Below are 22551 nucleotides of genomic sequence, written 5' to 3'. Positions count from 1 at the left end.
ACCCGCTAGCAGAAATGGAAACCCAAGCTCTCGTAACTAAGGGCATGATGCAAACTTAGAAGCTCACCCGCCGCCCGGGAAAGAGGCACCCCCTCCCACCCCCACCCCATGGCGTGCGTCGTCCGGGTCTGGGCATGAATGGCTGGAGCGCGATTGCATAATCTGCGCGGTATAAATAGCCGGTAGGCGCGCCGCTGACGTGCTGGGTTGTACCGTTATCGCGCAATACTTGGACTCGGGTGCCGCTCACTCCCAGGTCATTTTCCCTTTCAGCAGCAAGTCAGGGATTTTAAACAGCCGAGATGAAAGGCTCTTGTCCCCGCCTCCCTTGAGTTCATGTATTATGAATGAAACGCCAACCTTGCTGCTTTGAGGTGCTCCACATCAGGTAGGAGCGAAATGTCAGTGCAGTGGTCCGCAAGCAGTGTGCGCGCGCGCGGGAGGGAGGGAAAGAAAGCAAGAAATGATTGACAGGGCTGGGAAAAAAATCTTTTCGAGAAAATGTAATCGCTCAGGGTTTGCCTCTGGAGTTTGTTTACGACTGGACAAGCCTCCGTCAATTTAAAAGTAGATTCTACAAAGGGTCTTTAGACTGTGGCTCCTCGCTCTCCGCCGCAGGCCTCTGCTTCTGTGGAAAATGTTTCCTCCGCAGGAGGCTGGTTCCCTCTTCCTCCTGAGGCAGCCTGCATCTCTGACTTTAAGGGAGCCCCGGGGCATTTGAGGTTCGATGGAAAGGCAAGTGCGACTCTGGTCAGTTTAGCCGTTCTCTAAGTTCTGGAACTTTTCTTAGAAGCGCTAAGTTTGAAAACTTATTCTTTCCAATAGTATTTCGCAAATATATGGTCATTTTAAAAATTAAAGTGTGCAGAAGAATTGTTTTTCTCCTAAACACCAAATTTCAACTTAATTTCTTAAAATAGAATTTCCAGTTCTTCACAAATGGATTTCTGGAGTGTGAAAAGCAGTGGTCAAGAATATTCTTTTTCAAATTGGATGTCCATTCCTTCAATTTCCGTTTAAAGCGGCAGGTTCTCTGAGGCCACGAGGGTACAGAGGTGAATGGAGCCCTTTAGGGGCTCAGGCAACTGGGGCAACAGGCATGTAAAGAAAACATTAGGACAACAGGGTAACTGCTAAATGGTGTAAGCAGTCGAGAAAGCAATTAAATCTGTAAGAGAGATCAGGGAAAGCAAGGCTGCCCAGAGGAAGGGATGTTTGAGCTGAAGCTTGAAGGATGACTGGGAAAGTGGCTGGAGAACCGGAAGCCCAGGGAATATTTGAAGGACCTGAGGGCTGAAGCAGCATTGGTGGGTGGGGACCTTAACAGAAAGGCCCTGAGGAAGGGAAGGACTCAGGTCAGAGAGGCCAAGCAGGCGGGGCTCAAGGAGGTTAGACTTTATCTTGAAGTCATGGAACCTTTTGTGGCAGGTTCACAGTTTCTCTTTGCCCAACTCAAGTTCATTGCAGGAGCCCTCATAGTTATGCAAATATAGGACAAGTGGGCATCCATTGTTCTAGGATTAGGGCATAAAACCAAATTCACAAACGATAGCTTCTGGCCAGGTAGGGCCCCAGACAAGGTTTGTTTTGCCTGCTACTTAAAAAAAAACAAAAACTCTTAACAGTTTAAAATCTGAGTATTTCACATAAAAATCAAGATTTTTGGCTCCTCCTAAAAGCATTTAAAGGTCTGATGACTGTGAGCTCTGAACTCCTGCTTGGTAACAATTGATTGTTGCTGAGTGAGTGCTACCCTGTCTGTCAGACTAGTGGCTCCTGTAGACATTTGAGGTTTTGACCCTTGGCGTAAAAGAATCTTTTGTGACTGGATCAATACCCTGCTCTGAGACCCTCAGGTAGGTAGATTGTCACTGGGAAAGAAGTAAAGCAATTTGTATGAGGAGCTGTGGGCCTCTTGGGAGGAAAGACACAAAGCCCCAATCCCCTTCCCCAGAACTCTCTATGAAAGTTAGGTAGACCAGGCAAGGTAGATTAGAGTGGGCCCAGCTACAGCCCAGTGGCAGGAGGGACTGATGGGACTCCTAAACTAATAACTAACACATCCCTGACTCAGGCTCTGTGTCTAGGAAACCCAACCCCAGATGACTAGGCTCCAGGCCAACAAGGCAGCCAGAATTTGAAGTGATAACTGGAAAAATTACAAAGTAGAATCATGTTTGTACCCCATGTTTGTGAATCAACTTAAATTTTAATCAGGGCATGCTAGAATCAGGAATATATATGTATCACCAGGCATGGTTAGAAAGAAATTCTCTTCTTCTGTAACAGGAATATAAATACATGGCAAAGCACCCATGGAGAGAAGTGACCAATTTCAAAGACTTAAATGTAGGTAGAAATGGCTTGGATTTATGATCTAATAGATATGGGGGCTAATGGAGAGGTCTAGGATAACTTCCAGGTTTTGACTTGGAAAAATTGGGTGGATCCTGGTGCCTATAACAAGATAATGGTAACAGGTAGGGAGGAGGAGGGTTTGGGGTCCTCAAGATAGAAAGGCACAATAGACAGTTGCCATCAGATAAGTAAATCAGGGTAGAAGGAGGGATAGGAGAGGCCAATGCAGAAGAAGGCAGAACCTACAGATGGTAAGGGAGAGCAGTTCCCTAAGGACATCATTTGAGCAACTGGATTTAACCTTGCCTGAAGCCTCAGAATGATCTGGACTTTTAAGATGTAAAAGCCAATAAATTCTTTTTGTTTGTTTGTTTGCTTGAGCTAGTTTGAGTTTGGCTTCTGTCACAGCCAAAAATATTCTGACTACCAAAAATAGAAAATCATACTTTAGATAGCAAAAAAGAAGAGGAACTAATGAAGGGAATGTAAGGGGAATTTTAGAATGTGAGTTTGCAATTTAACATAGGAATATATAGGGTCAGTGCCAGGGAGTTTCATGTAGATTCTGATTTAAAAGAGCAAACTTTTCCTGGGAAGTCAGTCAACTCTTTATGAGTTTTACCCTCCCCTCTTTTCAGCCTTAGTATCCACCTTTACCATCTTAATTCACATCTTTGACTCTCTTCTTACTCTAAAGAGAATCTCCTTCAGGATGAGGAGAGTGTCAAAGTCACATCACACAGTATATGCAAATGGAATGAGAGGAATTTGGGTCCATTTTTACAATATACTTCAATCCCTAGCTGAATTTCACAATTTAGAGGAAGATATTCATAATAACAATATGTATTTATCACATATATAAATAACATATATTTGTATATATGAGTAATATTTATATATAGGAATACTTTGAAAGAATTAGCTTCCACTTTTACACTGATTTATGGCCAAATAGCTAAAATTGCTTAATGTTTGGTAGATTTGTGCATGCAATAAAACTCTTCTTAATTAATTTAGTGAATAAAGAAAGAGCCCATATGAACTTTTCATTATGTTTGCCTTTCTTTCTCAGCATGAAAACCCTGTTTCTGTTATGCCTTACTTCTTAAAATAGATATGTTCCTGAAGAGATTTGGGTAATTAAAATGTTTGTAAATCAAAGTACATTAAAAAAAAAACTCTAGGGAAACTTAACTATTTAAGGTTGCTCTAGATTGAATAATTTAGAAAAACAAATAATTTGTTCATTACATTAAGATTTTTATTCATAGTTTTGGGATAATTAAAACAAGGCTCATTTGCATTCTTCTTTGCTGGTGGCAGAGGCTCATGATGGCGATGGTGGAGATGGTGATGATGGAGCTATTAGTGATGGCACTGCTGATGGAGGTGGTAGAAGTGATGGTAGTGATGGTGGTGGAGGTGATAGTGGTAGTAATGGTGGTGGTGGTGGTGGTGGTGGTGGTTATGAAAATGGTGGTGGTTATGAAAATGACAGTGGTGAAGGTAGTAAAAGTGATGGAAGTGGTAGAAGTTTCTGAAATAGAAATCCACAGTTTGCTGCAACACTTTCCCTGTTGTCTTCCCACCAGATCTTAGGCTTTACAGGCAGTTGGGGCAAATGCTTTGGAGAAAGAAATAGGAAAACAAGTCAGAGAAGAAAAGAAAAGTCAATGAAGTGTAGGATGAGATACCCTATAGGCCAGACATTTTCCCATTAAACCAGGAGAAGCCAATACCTCCCACTCTAGCCCTCATTTGGATATCACTTTCTCCAGGAAGACTTCTCTCACCTCCCCTCAGTATAGGCTAGGTGTTCCTCCCATGTACATCCTTTCCTTCCTCTATTGTAGCTCTTTCCACACCTTTTTGTAATTGCTTATTTACTTTTCTTTATTCCCTTCCCACTAACTTGTAAGCTCATTAACTTGTAAGCTTGACAAGGGCAGGGACCATATCTTATTCTTTCTTATTCAATCTAAAGTCATTATGGCACATAGTGGGTGCCCTGTAATACGTAAATGAATGACAAGCTACCACAGCTTGCCTTCCTTCATTCCCTCCATCAGAGAAAGTGCCCTTCTGAATGACTTCTCTTCTCCTTTGTCAGCTGCTCCAAGCTCTTGGACTTGATAGTGTCAGATAAGCGACTGGGAACTTCCCCCATTTGAACAGTAATATTAAATCATAGTATGCTAGAGTTCAAAGGAACATTGAAGCACCAGCTGTTTTAAAGATGAGGCAACTGGGACCCAGATAAGTAGTGACTCAACCAAGACTATACAGATAGGGTCACATCCGGAACCAAAACTCAGGAACTCAAAGTCCAAATTCTATAAACAAGGTGCCTTTGTTGAAATAATACTGGATGCACCCTTGGCACTTATTTCTAATTATGCTGCTTGGAGGCAGTGTTGCTTATCAATGTTGTAGCTCATTCGTGAAGAATATGAAAACTTGCTTTTAGCTTTCCAAAAATGAACTCAAGGATATACATGTGTGTATGTGTGTGTGTGAGCATAATATATGTTTGTGTGTGTATATATATATATATAGGTGGGTATGTATAATGTGCATGTGTGCATATGTATATGTGTGTAGGGGTGTGTGTGTGTGTGTGTGTGTGTATGGCTTATATTTGCAGTTCACATTAAATTCTAGTAGACACTGCTAGTCTAAGGGAATAATGGCAATCTCCTTCTTCTGGGCCAATATTTGGTGCGGAGTAGCCATGTTTTCTCTTTCCACAAAGTTGTTTTCTCCCCATACATTTTTCTTTACGTTGAGTGTCACAATGTGGCCAATGAAGTATAGGGAGTTTCTGGGAAATATTTTAATTCCTGAAAAAAAGAGAGATGGGTTAGGGGAAATGCCCCTCCTTCCTGCCTATAGAAGTTCTTGCATGAGGAAGTGATATCCTGAGATACCGTTGGGGAAAAGCCAAGAAAGGCAAAGAAAAGCTAACTCAGAATCCTGAAATTGTTGAACTGCTGAATTAAACATCTTTGAAACCCACCTACTTCTGGACTTCATATTATGTGAAATAGTGAATCTTTATAATTTAGGTCACTGTTAGTCCACTGACTTGTTACCTGCAGCCAAACTAAGTGATTCACACCACATTCAGTCTCTGTATGTACAGCATTCCCTGCCTCTGCATTGTTTGAAGTAAATCCCAGTGTTCCAACAGGAGATCCCTTGGTTGGTCTTTTTTTTTTTTAATGCATTTTTTTATTGTGAACTTTAACATTTATACATAACAGTGGTAACTTTCAAAGTACAATTCAAGAAGTATAGAGAGCAAACTTCAAAGGATGTCATGGGTCACAGTTCCATAACTTCAGCTGTTTCCATTATTGTGAAATACAACATACATACAGAAAGGTGTCAACTTTCGATGTACAGCTCAACAGGCAGTTATATAAATAATTTCAAAAATTGTTATGGGGTACAGTTCCACAGTTTCAGTTCTTTCCTTATTTTGCAATATAGGGTATAGACAGAAAGGTGAAGAGCTTGGTCTATCTTATAGAAGATATGTTGACTTCTAGACATATCTTTGAGTAAAGATAAATGGTCATCTGCTGACTTTTTTATTCTGAGAAATTTTTGGTGCTATTCATGTAACATCTAAACCTTAGGCAATCCACAAAAACATAAAAACTTATAGCTTCTTTATGCTTACAAGCACAAATGCTGTATGCTTGTAAATGTTATAGTTAAAATTCAGTGCTTTCATTCTGTTATTTGTAATTATAAAAGTAATCCCTGTTCCCAGACATCTACTGCCAACTGAGCTTTCTACAGAGGTGTCAAGACCATTCATTCAATGGGGCATTCTAAGTAGTCTCTTCAACAAATGATATTGGGAAAATTGGATATCCACATGCAAAAGAATAACCTGGACCATTTATATAAATTAACTCAAAATGGATAAATGACCTAAGTATAAGTGCTAAAACTGTAAAACTCTTAGAAGAGAACATGAGCATAAATCTTCATGACCTTGGATTTGGCAATGGATTCTTACCTATGACACCAAAACATAGCAATAGAAAAAAAAAATAGATATGTTTGGATTTCATCAAAACTTAAAACTTTTGTGTATTAAGAGGCATCAAGAAAGTGAAGAGAAAACCTATGGAATGGGAGAAAATATTTGCATATCATATATCTAATAAAGGTTTAGTCTCCAGAATAGATCAAGAACTCTTACAAACCCAACAACAAGAAAACAAACAGCCTAATTTAAAAATGGGCAAAGGGCTTGAATAGACATTTCCCTAAAGAAGATATACAAATGGCCAACAAGCACATGAAAAGATGCTTAACATCATTAGTCATTAGGGAAATTTAATTCAAAATCATACTGAGATACCATTTTATACCCACTAGGATGGCAATAATAATAATAAAAAAAGGAAAACCAAAATTGTGGGCAAGGATGCGGAGAAATTGGAAACTTTGTATGTTGTTGGTCGAAATGTAGAATAGTGTAGCCTTTGTGGAAAACAGTTTGGCAGTCCTAATAAAGTTAAGTATAGAACTACCATGTTACCAATTCTACTCCTATATATATACCCAAAAGAATTAAAAGCAGGAAATCAAACAGATATTTGTGCACCAATATTCATAGCAGCACTATTCACAAGAGATGAAAGATGGAAGGAAACCAAATGTCCATCAGTGGATGAATGAATAAACACACTGTGGTCTATACATATGATGGAATATTATTCTGCTGTATAAAGAAATGATACATGCTAGAGCATGGATGCACCTCAAAGACATTAAGCAAAGTGAAAGAAGCTACATACAAAAGGTCACATACTGTATAAGTCCACATATATGACATATCCAGAATAGGTAAATCCACAGAGATAGAAACTACCTGGATGGTTGCCAGGAGATGTTCTACAAAGTAACTGGCCTGGACTCTTAAAAAATATCAGCGTTATGAAAGACAAAGGCAGACTGAGGATTTTTGTCAGCATGTTGAAAATGTTTCGGAACTAGATAGAGGTGGTGGGTGCACAATGCTACGAATGTACTAAATGCCACTGAATTTTAAAATGGTTACTTTTATGTTGTGTAAATTTCATATCTATTAAAAAAATAAGTAAACCCTGTTCATTGTAAAAACATTTAAAGTGCAAAAAGTATAGAGAAGAAAAGAAATTTCCCAGTAATTCCACCACCCAGATATAATTCCTGTTTATATTTTAAGTAGGTATCATTATAGGCTTTTTCTTTATATATATATAAGTAAATTATTAAATTAGTATATATTTTTAATAAAAATAGGATCGGTCTAAAAATACTCTTTTGTGGCCCCCTTAAAAAACTTCTATCTTAGCATCTATAATGAATATTGAACCTATTTGCTCAACTAACTTTCTCTACCAACTAAATTGCAATCCCCTCCAAGGGTGGTAAAGATGGGGAAGTTAACAAATCAGCTAAGATCTATATCCACATATCTACATCAACAAGATTCTCAGTAAATGTTTATAGAATGAACAAAAATAAAATGCTTGTTTATTTTGTTGTTTTTGTTTTGTGATTACAATTAACATTCTATAGGAAAATTTGCACTGCTTTCTGCATTGAAATTCTCATTTCAAACTAGTTAAGATCACACAATGATTAAGATCATAAAGGAAACAAAGAAGCATTACTCAGCATCATTATCTGGTTTACCATCATAAATCTTTTAATGGGTTCTGGACTTAGACCCTCTACCTGCAGGATCTGCCTGCTAGTTTTGGAATTACATTTTAACCACTGAAGTTTTACCCAACACCAAACAGCTCAAAGATAAGTGGCATATCGAACAGACACCTTAATATTTAAATAAACCTACTATTTTTGGTGAGCAGATTTAAAAATCCAGGTAGCAAACCAAATGTGTTCTTTTTTAATCTCAATCCTTGCTGTGGCATAGCCGTAGAATCTCTATGTTCTTATCTCTTCTTCCTCATTTCCATTCCCTTCTGAGCCCACCACAGCCAAGTTTCTGTCCTCACGGTTTCATGCAAGCTACTACTTGGTCAGGTCGCTTGGTCAGCTTAAATCTGACTGTCTTTCTTCAGTCCTTAATTTGTCACTTCACATAGCTGACCACTTCTACTTTCTTGAAACTCTTTCTCCTGTGGCTTCCTTGACCCCAACTTCTGCTTCCTCTTTACCTCTCTGTTTATTCAGCAAAAATTTGACTGAGTACCTCTGTTGTTATAGTAAAAGTATGCAATGATGTTAGTAATAGCTGGCATTATTGAGTGCATACCAAATGCCAGGCAATGTTTTTTGTTTTGTTTTGTTTTGTTTAGCTTTTTTATTAACACACCATACAATCCATTCAAAGTGTACAGTCAGTGGCTCTTGGTTAATCATAGAGTTATACATTCACCACCACAATCAATTTGAAAGTGTTCTCATTCCAGGCAGTATTTTTAACACTTTCTGTGTATGAATTCACTTAATCTCACTAGAGCAGAGATCAGCAAACTTTCCTTAAAGAGCCAGATAGAAAATATTTTTGGCCCTCAAGGCCATAGGGTCTATGTCACCACCACTCAGCTCAACTTTGTAGCAGGAAAGCAGCCATAGACAATATATGAACAAATGGATGTGGCTATATTCCAATAAAACTTTATATACAAACAGGTGGCGGGCCAGATTGGCACGTAGGCCATAGTTTGACAACCCTTACACTGGAGTCTAAGTTCCAAAAGGGGCAGGACTTTTTGTCTCTTTTGATTGGTAGCAGATGATCCATAAATACTTGATGAATTAATACTATCCTTCTCAGGTAGGCACTATTTGAATATCCATTTCACAAGTAAGGAAACTGAAGCACAGAGGTTAATTAATTTTTTCAAGGCCACCAACTGGTAAGTAGCAAATCCAGATCCCAACCCATACAGCCTGGCAGCAGAGTCTGAACTCTCAATGGCCACGCTATTCAGTGGTAGCATGGAGGAGAAGGTTGTCAGCTATTCTCACGGGAGTCAGGAAAGCTTATTTTAACTGGATCTTGAAGAATAAAGAATTCACCAGGAAGAAAGGAAGAGATGAAGGAAAGACTTGGCATTCTAGCGGGTATAAACAACAGTGGCCTGATACAAAAAAGCCATTATAAACAACCTGGCAGCAAAGGAAGAATGCATTCACTTTTCAGTAATGCACATGTCTGGACAGGGTTTGAGGTGAGAATGGTAGAGATGAGACTGAAGGTGGGGTCTTGTGTGATATGGGACCCAATGTGGATTTTAACTTGGTGGCAGACAGACTACTGAAGTGTTTTGTGCCAGGGAAAGAATGACCATATTTGCATTTTAATCAATTTTTTTAAATTAGCATTTATTTTTAAATGACAGGATACATGCATATCATACGATATTCAGACACTGAACAGGTCTTCCTCTTGTCCACCTCCAGCCACCCAGTTTCCTGTCCCGGTGGCAGCCATATTTCCACTTGGATGACTCTCAATTTAGTGTGAAGAAAGGATCAGGTAGGGTGTGCTGGTTGTCATTCAGTCAGTCCTGGCTGATTCCCATCCCCAGACAGAAGGTCACAGCTGTCAGATGGCCTTTTCCATTGAGCTCTCTGTCTCCAACTTCTAGTTCCCACTCCCTCCTTCAGTTACTAGCCCTAGAATACTGCACTATGCTTTGTGGGTTCCCTGTAATATGAATTCTCAAGAGGGTTGATATCACCCCCAAAGCATGGAAATTGTTTCTTGGGGAAGCAGAAAATCTTAGATATTATAGTGGCTTGTGGCCCTCCAAAGCTCAAGCCTACTCGACAAAACCTTATTCATTAGGGAAAATTTAATTTTTTTTCCTTAGGGGGACAATATTGGGGGGGAAAACACACACAAAACACTGCTCTACACCTTGATAAATACTTTCTCTATCAAGTATTCTTCAAAGAACCCAGGTTGCATGTGTCAAGTGTTTCTAACTCATTGGGGATAATGGAATTCAGAGGCTAGGATGTGGGATGGTTACCCACATGATATGTGACAATCAAGAAAAAGCAGTATCCACCTTGGTAATGAGCATGGACTCGGCTGTTAGACAGCTTGGGTTAGAATCCCTGCTCAGCCATTTACTAGCTATGTGACCTTAAACTCTCTGTGCATCAGTTTCCTCATCTGCCAAATGGGGATAATAGTACCTATCTCCTATTGGTTTTGAGGATTGAATGAGTTAATAAATATCCTGTATTTAGCACAACACCTGGCACATATTGCTCAATGGTGTTAGCTATTGTTATTCACAGAGCTGATGATAAGAGCCTCAAAGGAGGCAGGAGGGTGGAATAGTAAAGATTGAGACACAGTATTGTGGAATGTGGAGAATGCTCACACCGTTTCCCATGCCCGTGGGCTGTAGAGTATGGGACAAGGAGTAGCATCCTTTCTAGAAGGAAGAAATATGAATGCATTAGGGAATGCATTCATATTTCAATTAAGGCAAGCAAGGAGGTTAAAACTGAAAAAGGGTTTGTTTACAATTGCATAGAGATTCTAGGGCACAAAGGAAAGACCTGGGAAGGAAGGTGGCAGCCCAGACCAGGATGGCAGGTTGGAGATGAAGGTAAAGGAGCAGGGACCTGGCTGGAGGCAGGGCCACTGCATATGACAACTCTATTTTGTACGGCCCATGAGCTAGAATAGTTTTTACATTTTTAAATGGTTGGGAAAAAAGTCAAAATAAGAATGAATATTTCATGACATGAAAATGATGAAATTCAAATTTCAGTGTCCATAAATAAAGTTTTATTGGAACATAGCAATGCCCATTCATTTACATATTGTCTGTGGTTGCTTTCACATTACAACAGCACACTTGAGTAGTTTGCAACAGAGACTAAATAGCCTGCAAAGCTGAAAATACGTACTATCTCGCCCTTTAAGAAAAAGTTTGCCGATCCCTGCTTCAGCAGATGTCATTCATAGTCTTTAATGTGAATGGCACCACCGGAAGTTGTGCAACCCAGGTGACTTGCCCCTAGGAGCACTCATTTTGGATGGTCACTAAGGTCTATAGGGAGGAGAGGCATGTGTGCCAGTTTGTATATATCATGTCCCCCAGAAAAGTCATGTTCTTGAATGCAGTCTTGTGGGGCAGATTTATTAGTCTTTTGATTAGGTCAAAACATTAGATGATCTCCATGGAGGTGTGGCCCCTCCCATTCAGGGTGGGTCTTGATTAGTTCATTGGAGTCCTGTAAAGAGAGCTTATACAGAGAGTAGAGAGGACAAAACACCCCAAGAGAAGGTGAGAGAGACATTTGGAGAGAAGCTAAAAGCCGATACAGATGCTGACACTTGGAGACACTTGGAGATGCAGACAGAAGGACGTCTAGAGATGCTAAACTAAGAGACGAAGCCCAGAGTTTGTCCCAGAGAAGCTAAGAGAGGACCCCTAGATGGTTAGAGAGAAATGCCCTGGGATAAAGAAGCAAGGATTCACAGGAGCTGAGAGAGAGGAGCAAAGACAGAAGTCCAGAGACATTTTGGAGAAAGCCACTTTGAAACCAGAAACCAAGAGCAAAGGGCAAGCATATGCCGCAGCCACATGCCTTCCCAGCTGACAGAGGTGTTCTGGATGCCATCGGCCTTTCCTCAATGAAGGTATCCTCTTGTTGATGCCTTAGTTTGGACACTTCTATGGCCTTAAGAACTGTAAACTTGTATCTCAATAAATCCCCTTTATAAAAGCCAATCCATTTCTGGTATTTTGCATAGTATGTTGGAATTAAATGGCTTCAAGGCCTTTTTAGGTACATAGGGACAAGGTTGTTTTGTCAGAAGAAAGCAAGCAGTCAACCAGCCTGTATTCACACCACCAGTTCTTGGCTGGTGAGGAGCTTGGTGTGGAGGCACATCTGGCTGTCCTCCCACCCCCCCCCCAGTCTTCATTTTTCCTGGTGTTTCTTCCTAACAGAAACCTCATCTTATCAAGGTGACAGTGTGCCTTGTTTAAAAATACTCATCTCAAATAAGAAAGTGCTCAAAGAATGAAGGGGACATAGGAGCCAGGCTTGAAGGGGTCCTACCAGCCAAGTTTGGGACAATTTGAGAATCAAAATAAATAATGATAATAATGGATCTTAATCCACTGAATAAAATAGGAACCTATGAGTGCATACTGAAATAAATAAAGGGAGGAGAAGGAGAAGTTCTTCCTTGAGGCAGAAGGCAAACTAATAAATATAGAGCAAACGAGAGATTTAGAAAAGCACCATTTAGCAATCACCGTATTATTAATTGTTTGAGGTAAGAATCATCAATGGATGCTTAAACTAGGAGGTGAAAGCTTGATGAGAGACGTGGTATTTATATAGTCTCAAAGCATCTCCTCATAGGATTCTTATTAATTTCAAAGGTATCTTTCCAGTAGAGGAATCTGACAGCCACCTTAACCAAGTGATGAAGTTAACAAAGCTAGTTATGGGACAAATTGAAATCATGTGTCTACTGATATGATGCATTGAGAAGAATATGAGGAAACATCAGACAAACCCAAATGAGAGATGGTCTACAAAATAACTGACATGGACTCTTCAAAAATGTCAGTGTCATGAAAGACAAAGACAGATTGAGGAAGTGTTCTAGATAAAAGAAAACTAAAGCAACAAAACAAAAAATGCAACATGTGATACTGGACCCAAAAAAAATTTTTGTTTGCCATAAAGAACATTAATGGGATGGTTGGTAAAATTTGAAAAAGGTCTGTAAGATTAAATAACTGCATTATATTAATGTTAATTTTTGGTTATAATCGTGCTGTGGTTATGTAAGAGAAGGTCCTTATTTTTAAGAAGCACACACTCAAGTATTTAGAAGTAAATTGGGATCTTGTGTGCCTGAGAAAGAAAACGATAAAGTAAATGTGATAAATGTAATATTTGAAGATTTGGCGTGAAGAGTATACAGGAATTCTTTGTGCTATTTTTGCAAATTTTCTGTAAGTTTGAAATTATTTCAAAACAGAAATTTTTAAAAAATATTCCTCTTCCCCAGATAATTATATCCTCAATACTGGCCAATGAGTTGTAATTGTCAGACTACTGGTTGGAAAGCTATTGTCGGAAGAGATTTGGCAAATGCCTTTTGCTCTTCATCCTTCTTCCTGCTTGGAAGGAGGGTCTGTTGCCTGGAGGTAAAGCAGCTGTATCATGACCATCATGGGGACAAAAGGAGATGAAAGGAGCATGGGTTTTGATTGCTTCAGTAAGCACCAGCCCTAGCCTGCCTTTCTCTGGATAAGAAATTTATTAATTCACCATCATCATGTTTCTGTTATATGCAGCCAAATGCAATTCCAACTGAGCTAGAACATCTAAGGATCCCAGGTGCTGTTTAGAGTTTGGAGTTTTGGTGGCTTGACTTCTTCATGGGCAACTGCTTCTGACAATCCCTCTTATGTTGATGCTCCCCAAGTTTGTATCCTCAGCCTTCTCCTCTCTCTAACATGATCTCCTTGGGCTACCTCATCCACTCCCACTTACCATTTGAACTCTGATGACAATCAAATTACTCTCTCCAGCCCACAATTTTCTCTTGAGTTGTAGACAATATATCTAGCTACTTGGTGGACACCATAGTCACTTCAGCAGTTACAAGACTGAACTCTTTTCCCAGCCACTCACACACACACACACTTGCTCTCTCTCTTCTTCCAACCACCATCTAACCACTTTCCCAAGCCAGAAACTCAGGAGTCATCCTCCCCTCTTCGTACTTTTCACCCCCTACATGCAATTAGTCATCCAGGTCTTGATGACTCTACCTCCTAAAGAGTTTCTGAATTCATCTCCTCCTCTTCATTCCCATTACCCAGGAGATGCCTCATCGTATCTCACTAGTATTTTTTCACTGACCTACTAAACAATCTCCCTGTATCTGTCCTCTGTTCCCCTAATGCATGCAGCTCTCCATTACCTTTCTAAAATACAAATATGACCACCGTACTCTCTCCAGCTTAAAAATTTCCTGTTTCTCCAACTGTTTATGGTAATAGCTTTTTCACGATTCTTGCTCTGGTAGATTGATGCTCACGGGATAACCTTCTCTTGGCTGCTCTTCAGTGCATGGCTGGGTTTATTATATTCTTTTTTTTCTGGTCACATTTTGATTGTGGTAAAATACACATAAAATTTACCATTTTAACCACTTTAAAGTATACCATTCAATGGCATTTAATACATTCACAATATTGTGCAACCATCACCACTATTCAGTTTCAGAACATTTTCATCACCTCAAAAGTGATGAAAATGTGTGACATTAGCAGTCAGTAGGCCCTGATAACCTCTGATCTACTTTTAGTCTCTATGAATTTGCCTATTCTGGATGTTTCCTATAAAGCAAATCATATAATATGTGGCCTTTTGCATCTGGCTTCTTTCACTTAGCATGATGTTTTCAAGGATCATCCATGTCATAGCGCCTACCAGTGTTCCCTTCCTTTTTATGACTGAATAATATTCCACTGCATGTATATACCACATTTTATTCATCCATTTATGGGCATTTGGGCTGTTCCACTTTTTGTCTATTTTGAATAGTGATGCTATGAACATTCAGATACAAGTTTGTGCTTGATCTCCTACTTTTAATTCTTTTAAATATATATTTAGAAGTGGAACTGCTGGGTCATATGGTTATTCTATCTTTAACTTCTTGAGGAACCACCAAAGAGTTTTCCATAGTGGTGCACCATTTTACATTCCTACCAGCAATATTTGAGGGTTCCAAGATCTCCATAGCCTCACCAAATCTTGTTATTTTCATTTTTTTAAAAATTATATCCATCCTAGTGGGTAGGAATTGGTATCTTATTGAGTTTGATTTGCATTTCCCTAGTAGCTAATGACATAGAAAGTCTTTTCATGTGCTTATTGGGCATTTGTATATTTTCTTTGGAGAAATGTCTATTCAAGTTTTTTGCCCCTCCTATATCTATCTATCTATCTATCTATCTATCTATCTATCTATCTATCACTAGAATTTGTAGATTTACAGAAAAATGATGCAGAAAAGTACCGAATTATCCCATGTTTCATTAAACAAGTGGTCTTCGTGTGGCCCCAGCCCTCTCTTTCTCATAGCAAGTTGTATCTCACTTTATTCCATGTCAGATGACCTTTGGTGTTCCTTCACTTGTGGCAAAAATTGATTTTATACATTGACCAAAATGAGATGTTAGGGCTGCTGTGTGTGAGAGGGAAGACTGAGCACTTCCCAAATCCAAGGGGCATCATTCACGTAGATGACATTCCAGTCTGTATGTGATGGCCCAGGTAGGTGAGCTCCAGGGGTGTATAAAATGCAACTTGGCATCACACTGTGTGTCTCTTGTTGCAGAGGCCACTTTTGAATTAAGCAAGCTGGCTCCCAGGACCAGTTTCTCCATTTCCTGAGGCAGGCTGCTGGTGCTTGGGCAGGGTGAGTGATTTAGAGTCCTCAGCCACAGAGCAGGAAGGAAGCTTATTCAGCTTTGGAGGCACCAGCCATCAGCCTTTTCCTTTAATAAGCGTTCCCATTTTGTTCCTAGAAATATACTTGTTTTCTTTTTTTCAAAACCCAGATCAAATGGGACCCATTTAAATTTTCCCTCACCCAGGTGGAGTTAGACAGTCCTCCTAGGAGCTCCATGTTACTTATCATACTATATAGTAATTAGGTCTTTGCATGTCCATTGTCCTTTCTTCATAAAACTTTTCAGTCTAGCAAGATAGATAATTAAACAAGTATTTACAATAAAATTTAATGAAAATTATGATAGGGAAGTTGCTCTAGGAACATAGGACAGGGAACCTAACCTAGTCTGGGGGTAAGGGGAGACTTCCCCAGATGGTGTGAAACAGTTGTAAATGTACTCAGGCCAGGTATATTATCATTAGATGAGATTGCCCTTGTGTTCATAGGAGAGAGACACCACTCTGCGATGTGTAAGACTTCTTGGAAAGGGTGGAATGTTGACCTGGACCAAACTTCATTTGATATTGCTGACTAATCTTCATCAGTAGAACATTCCCTTTGAATGGTGTTTCCAGGATCAAGGATGGATTTGCCTTTATCTGCCCATACTCCAACTTATCTTGTTCTCTTAGAAACTGAGTCCTCTAGCTAAAGAAGACTACATACTGCAGAGATAGGGAATACTGAAGGGAAATGTGAGAGCTGAGTGACGTCTCTAGGCAAGGCAGCGATGTAACACCCTTTCTCCTACCTTCAAATGTTATCCACAACCCACCGACTTCTCACCACCTCCTCTGTAACACCCTGGTCCACGCCACCATCTTCTATTACTGGGACAACTGTAAAAGCCTCCAACATCATCTTCCTGTTTCTAACCCTACCCTCCTACACATATTCTGGCTCTAAAATGCTTTGTTCCTACTTTGGGTACATTAAGTTGAAGAAGACAAAGGGTTTTCAAGGAGAAGAGTGCTTGGATGAAAGAGTACAGAAGGATATTTGTGCCTACCTGTAAGATGAGGAAATGTGGGTAGATGCTGCCTGCCTACTTCACAATGTGAACTTGTGTTAGATAACTAAACAAGACCAAATAAGTCTTCCCCTGTTATTTTTATATTAAAGGATTTTTAGATAAGACCCTAGTCATTCACCCTTTCCCAGACTTCCCTCCTCCACATTACGCAGTCATCCTGGTTTGTCTCCTGGGCTGCAAACATCTCATCCCTCTGTCCCTTCATCTCCTTCCCAGTCTTCTCCTGACTCACCCTTCACAGCCTCTCCCAGCAATGCACAAATATTCTCTTGTCCATCAAAGCCCATTTCCAAGCAATCATAATAATGCCCCAGATGAGGGGAACAAGCAGGGGAGCCAATGCCTCATTTGGGCAGCTCCTAAGTGTGCTGAGTGGAAAGGGTGGACACTCAGTGTGGATTTGCTGTGAGAACAGTTAACCTCCCCCAGGCTTCAGATAGGGCTTCATCTTCCTATAATGACTTGTTTTATTTTTTTTATTTTTGTAACTTTATTTATCAAAAAAATTAAAAAAAAAACATTTCAAACAAAATAAAACAAAGGAATAAGAAAAACAAATAACCTAAAATAACTACATTGCTTCCAACATGTTCCTACCTGTCACAGCTCGAGGGGATTGTCAGTCAAAAGACCAAAGAAGACACCGAGCATTTTCTGAAACGTGAACTTTATTTGGGGCTTACTCACAGGGAGGCAGAAATCTGCAGAAATCAAACAGCTTTGTTCTCGCCAGGTGGGTACTGCTTTTGCAGGGAAGTTGCCAGCACGATTGAAAGCAGACAGCAAGCCAGTTATAAGGGTTTAAGACAAAAACATTCCTAAGGGTGGGAGAACATCCTGTGACATAGGGGTGGTGCAGGAAGGAAGAAATTATAGGATGGGACTTTGTAAATAACCACAAGAGTGATAACACTTGGGGGCCAGGAAGCAGGTAGGCTAGATTAACATTCTTGCTCTTTGGTGACACCAAGAGTTTTTCTCCTCCTGCTTACTTCCCATTTAAAGTTACAGTTTACCCTTTTTCTCTTTACTGGCTTACAAAGATGATAGGTTAAACATTAGCTGCCTAGGTCACGCAGACTGCTGTGCGCCAAGGTCTGCAGGCCTGTTTTGTTCAGACCAGGGGCTGCCATACTACCATACCCAAGAAAATTTACAAACCATAATCATTCCTGAGTGTTCCCATAACATTAAAATTACCCTCAGTAGCTTATCTGTTCTTATTAGATTATTGTTCCCCCTTCACTAGTTGCTGTCTGTCTCTAGGTCTCCTACATTCTACAATATAAAACACTTATTTTACATTTTTCACTGAGTTCACATTAGTGGTAACATGCAATTTCTCTCTTTTTGTGTCTGGCTTATTTCACTCAGCATTGTTTTCATCCATGTTGTCGTATGTTTCACAACCTTGTTCCTTCTTACTGCTGCGTAGTATTCCATCGTGTGTAAATACCACATTTTGTTTATCCACTCATATGATGGTCTGTTTTAAATCTTAGAATTTTTCAAGTGCCAGCAAGGTAAGGGATAGAGACACTATCTATTTCAACACCTCTGTTTTTCTTTCCCCAATTTTTATTCTGAAACATTTCAAACTTACAGTAAAGTTGAAAGAAAAAAAATGAAATCCATATATTCTTTCCCTGAATTCTGCAGTTGTTAACATCTGCTCCCTCTGTCCCTTTCTTTTTTCTTTCTCACTGTCTTTCTTGATACACCTACACACATGCACACACACACACATACTCTAATGAACCTTTTGAAAATAAATTGTAGACAACCTGACACTCCACCCTAAATATTTCATCATGCGTTTCCTAAGAATAAGGCCCTTTCCCTACATACCACAATGCCATTATCATACCCACAAAATTAACATTAGTTGAATAGCATTATCTAAAATATAGTCCGAATTTTTCCAGTTGTCCCAAAAATGACCTTTTAACTGCTTTTTTTCCCCCTCAGAATCCAATCAAGGATCAAGTGTTGCATTTGGTTGCCATGTCTTTTTTTAGTTTCTTTTAACTTTGAATAGTTCTTTCACTTTTATTTTATATTATTTTATTTATTTTTTGTATTTCATGACATTGACATTTTGAAAGAGTTTAGGCCACCAGTTGTCCTGTAGAATAGCCAAAGTCTAGATTGGCTGTTCTAGTTTGCTAATGCTGCAGAATGCAAAACACCAGAGATGGATTGGCTTTTATAAAAGGGGGTTTATTTGGTTACACAGTTACAGTCTTAAGGCCATAAAGTGTCCAAGGTAACACATCAGCAATCGGGTACCTTCACTGGAGGATGGCCAATGGCGTCCAGAAAACCTTTGTTAGCTGGGAAGGCACGTGGCTGGCGTCTGCTCCAAGTTCTGGTTTCAAAATGGCTTTCTCTCAGGACATTCTCTCTAGGCTGCAGTTCCTCAAAAATGTCACTCTTAGTTGCATTTGGGGTATTTGTCCTCTCTCAGCTTCTCCAGAGCATCTCTCAGCTTCTCCAGAGCAAGAGTGCTTTCAACAGCCGTCTTCAAACTTTCTCTCATCTGCAGCTCCTGTTCTTTCTTCAAAGTGTTCTTCTTGTCTGTAGCTCCTCTTCAAAACGTCACTCACAGCTGCACTGAGTTCCTTCTCTTTGAGTCAGCTCATTTATATGGCACCACTGATCAAGGCCCACCCTGAATGGGTGGGGCCATGCCTCCATGGGAATATCTCATCAGAGTCATCACCCACAGCTGGGTGGGGCACATTCCAAGCAAATCTAATCAGCACCAAAATGTCTGCCCCACAAGACTACATCAAAGATAATGACATTTGGGGGACACAATACATTCAAACTGGCACACTGGCAGATTATTTATTTCGGATTAGACTGGAGTTAAACATTTTTTGTCAAGAATATCACATAAGAGATTTTTGTGTATTCCATTACAAGTCATCAGGAGGTACATAATGTCAATTTGTCCCATTATTGGTGATGCTAAGTTTGACCATTTGGTTCAGGTGGTGTACATCAGATTTCTCTATGGTAATTAATAAGGAACAAAAAGGGGCAATACCTTTGACACTGTGAAATATCTTGTTCCCTAATAATCTCTAACCCAATAGTTTAGTAACTATTGATGATCCTTGCTTAAGTCATTTATTACATCATTGATTGCAAAATGATGATTTTCTGATTTTATCACTCCTCCATTTATTTGCCAAAAAAGCCTCCTCCTACCTTTGTTTTGCTTTGTTCAGTATGCTATAATCTATTATTATTATTATCATTATCATTTTTGATTCTCAGATTATTTCAAATTTGGCCAATAGAGCAAGCAGTTTTAACTTTTGATTATTTGTGTTGACTACCAAGATTATTCCAGGGCAAAAGGGCAAATAGCCGTTGCATGCTATGGATAAGGCAGCATTTTTGGGGGTGGGGTGGGGATTGAGGTTTGCGGTTAGAGTTTGAAAAAGAAAATTTGAGGAGGTAACCAGGATTGTATGTTCTCTGAGGGTTTCTAGTTGGCTTAAGCCTCATGTGTTCATGGAATCTGAGTCAGAAAAAGAAAAGGAAAGAAAAAAATGAATGTCAGTTGGTTTCTTAAGAAATAGATTTTTTTTTAGAAGGAAAAGATGAAGTCATAGAGGTATCCCCAGAAAACAAACATTTTCGTTGCACCATGAAGTTAGCTGACATTAGAAGATATTTTATTTAACCCAGAATCTTCCAGACGATTGCCAAGCTTGTGAGAGGCAATATGGCTCGCAGAAACAGGGTTTTGAAACTCTACACAACTGAGTTCAGAGCCCAGGTTTTCCTCAGCCCTTGACCATGGGCAAATTACTTCATCCTTCTTACTCTCAGTTTCCTCAGGTATATAGTGGGAATGTTGTTAACCTCTCCAAAGTTCATTGTAATGATTAAATAAGAATAATGTAGTTTTAGTGCTTGTCCTATAGTAGTCCTTCAGAGCAAGTTGCCCATTTCAAAAGGTAAGTAGAGAAGGGAACTAAGGTGGGTTATTTGAATGGCTGAAATGAAAGCATGTGTTATAGTAGCTAAACAAATGTAGTGAGCTGGCTGCACCTAGGTCAGGACAGTCTAATACCATTTCCCCTGCTTGCATAAGCCTGTAATGCCTCTTACAAACTGGAATATAAATTCCACAGGGCAGGGATTTCCATCTATTTTATTCACTGTCTTGTCCCTAGTATCTGATAGTAGTAGGTGCTCGTTAGATATCTGTTGGTTGAATGAATGAATGAATGAATGAATGAGTGAATGTGGATTACCAGATAAAACAGAGAAAGCTATTGCTCATGTAACTAGAAAGTATCAGCCTCTACCATTCTCTTTTTTTTAAAGTTGGCTTCCTCTGGTATAAAGTGGTATATCTATCAGCTACTGGCACAATTATACTGTCTAACAAATTATCCTGGCACTCAGTTGCTTAAAGCAACAAACCTTTATGCTCATGCTCATGAGTTAAGGGTTGGCTGCAACTTGGAGTGAGCTAGGCTGGCTCTTGGCTCTGGGCTCTGGGCTCCAGGCTCCAGGTTGGATTCTGCTTCATTTGTCTCTCCTTTTCCTTGGACCATTGGCTACCATGGGCATGTGATCTGTTGCCCATGTCTCGTTCTGGGGCCCAAAGTGAAGGGAAGTGATTATCTAATTCATGTTCTTTTCATGGTGGATTACCAGACCTCAGCAAGATATGTTTAAACATGAGAACCCATCAGAAGCTTTGGCATCATGTCTGCTAGCATCCCATTGGCCAAAACAAGTCACATGGTCAAGTCCAAAGTCAAGGGTGTAGACATATAACCTTGTTACAGGGGAGAGAAGCACTGGTACCAATAGTTCAATCTACCACAGGTGGGAATACAGAGGTTTTGATCTTATGGCCCTCATGTAGAGTCCATTTAATCTCCAACTCTGTGACGTGAGCTCCTTCCCATGGCTCCCAGCTCCCCAGCAACCACCCTACTTTGTGAAGCCTGTAACCTCTGAGCAGATTCTACTGGATAGAAACCCAGTAGATTAGCAAAGGGAGGAGGGAGGATAGGACATCTTCCTCTTCAAAGACCCAATCTCGTAGAAGGTCATATTGCTCTATACCACCTTTTTTCACTGAAAAGTTGGGAGTGATTAGAGGGAAATAAAGCATAGGAGGGGAACATTAAAACTGTGCACAAAAGTAGTAGACAGCTGACAGAAGGGAAGAAGATATTATTTGCAACATTTAAAACAAACCAGAGATTAATATCCAGAATGTACAATGAACTCTTGGAAATCAGAATTATTTTTTTAATATATATGGGGGAAACGGGGCTTGGAGAGGTTGCAGCTTACTTCCATTGTGCTCCTCAGCTTAGCAGACAGGCAAGTGATGAGGTGGCATTGAAAAGTTATCAATGGTGGGTGGTGAGAAGTATTCAGATTCCAGACATATTTTGAAGGCAGAATCAACAGGATTTCCTGATGCATTGAAGGTGGAATATGAGAGAAATAAAGGAATTAGGGATGACTGTAGGTTTTTGACCTGAGCATTGGGAAAGATGGATTTACGTGGAAGGCTGTAGGTGGAGCAGGTTTGGGGTGGAGGGAGATCACGTGCTCATTCTTGGACATGCTCAGTTTGCGATGCCTCATTCAGCTCTGTCATTTAACCCTG

The 22551-nt window shown here is 39.8% G+C and overlaps 1 long non-coding RNA gene across 1 annotated transcript in view; it reads left to right on the top strand.

The window, feature by feature from the left end:
• The first annotated feature begins 216 nt into the window (after nt 1–216).
• LOC119512362 overlaps nt 217–22551 on the top strand; it is a 168630-nt gene continuing 146295 nt past the window's right edge. The window contains exon 1 of the long non-coding RNA XR_005212365.1: nt 217–388. This is a non-coding gene — a long non-coding RNA (uncharacterized LOC119512362). The remainder of the gene's footprint in view (nt 389–22551) is intronic.

The sequence above is a fragment of the Choloepus didactylus genome, chromosome 17, assembly GCF_015220235.1.
Source record: "Choloepus didactylus isolate mChoDid1 chromosome 17, mChoDid1.pri, whole genome shotgun sequence".
In the NCBI taxonomy this organism is placed as follows: Eukaryota; Metazoa; Chordata; class Mammalia; order Pilosa; family Megalonychidae; genus Choloepus; species Choloepus didactylus.
The sequence above is the reverse complement of the archived record's forward strand: the minus strand, read 5'-3'. Positions and strand labels throughout refer to the sequence as shown.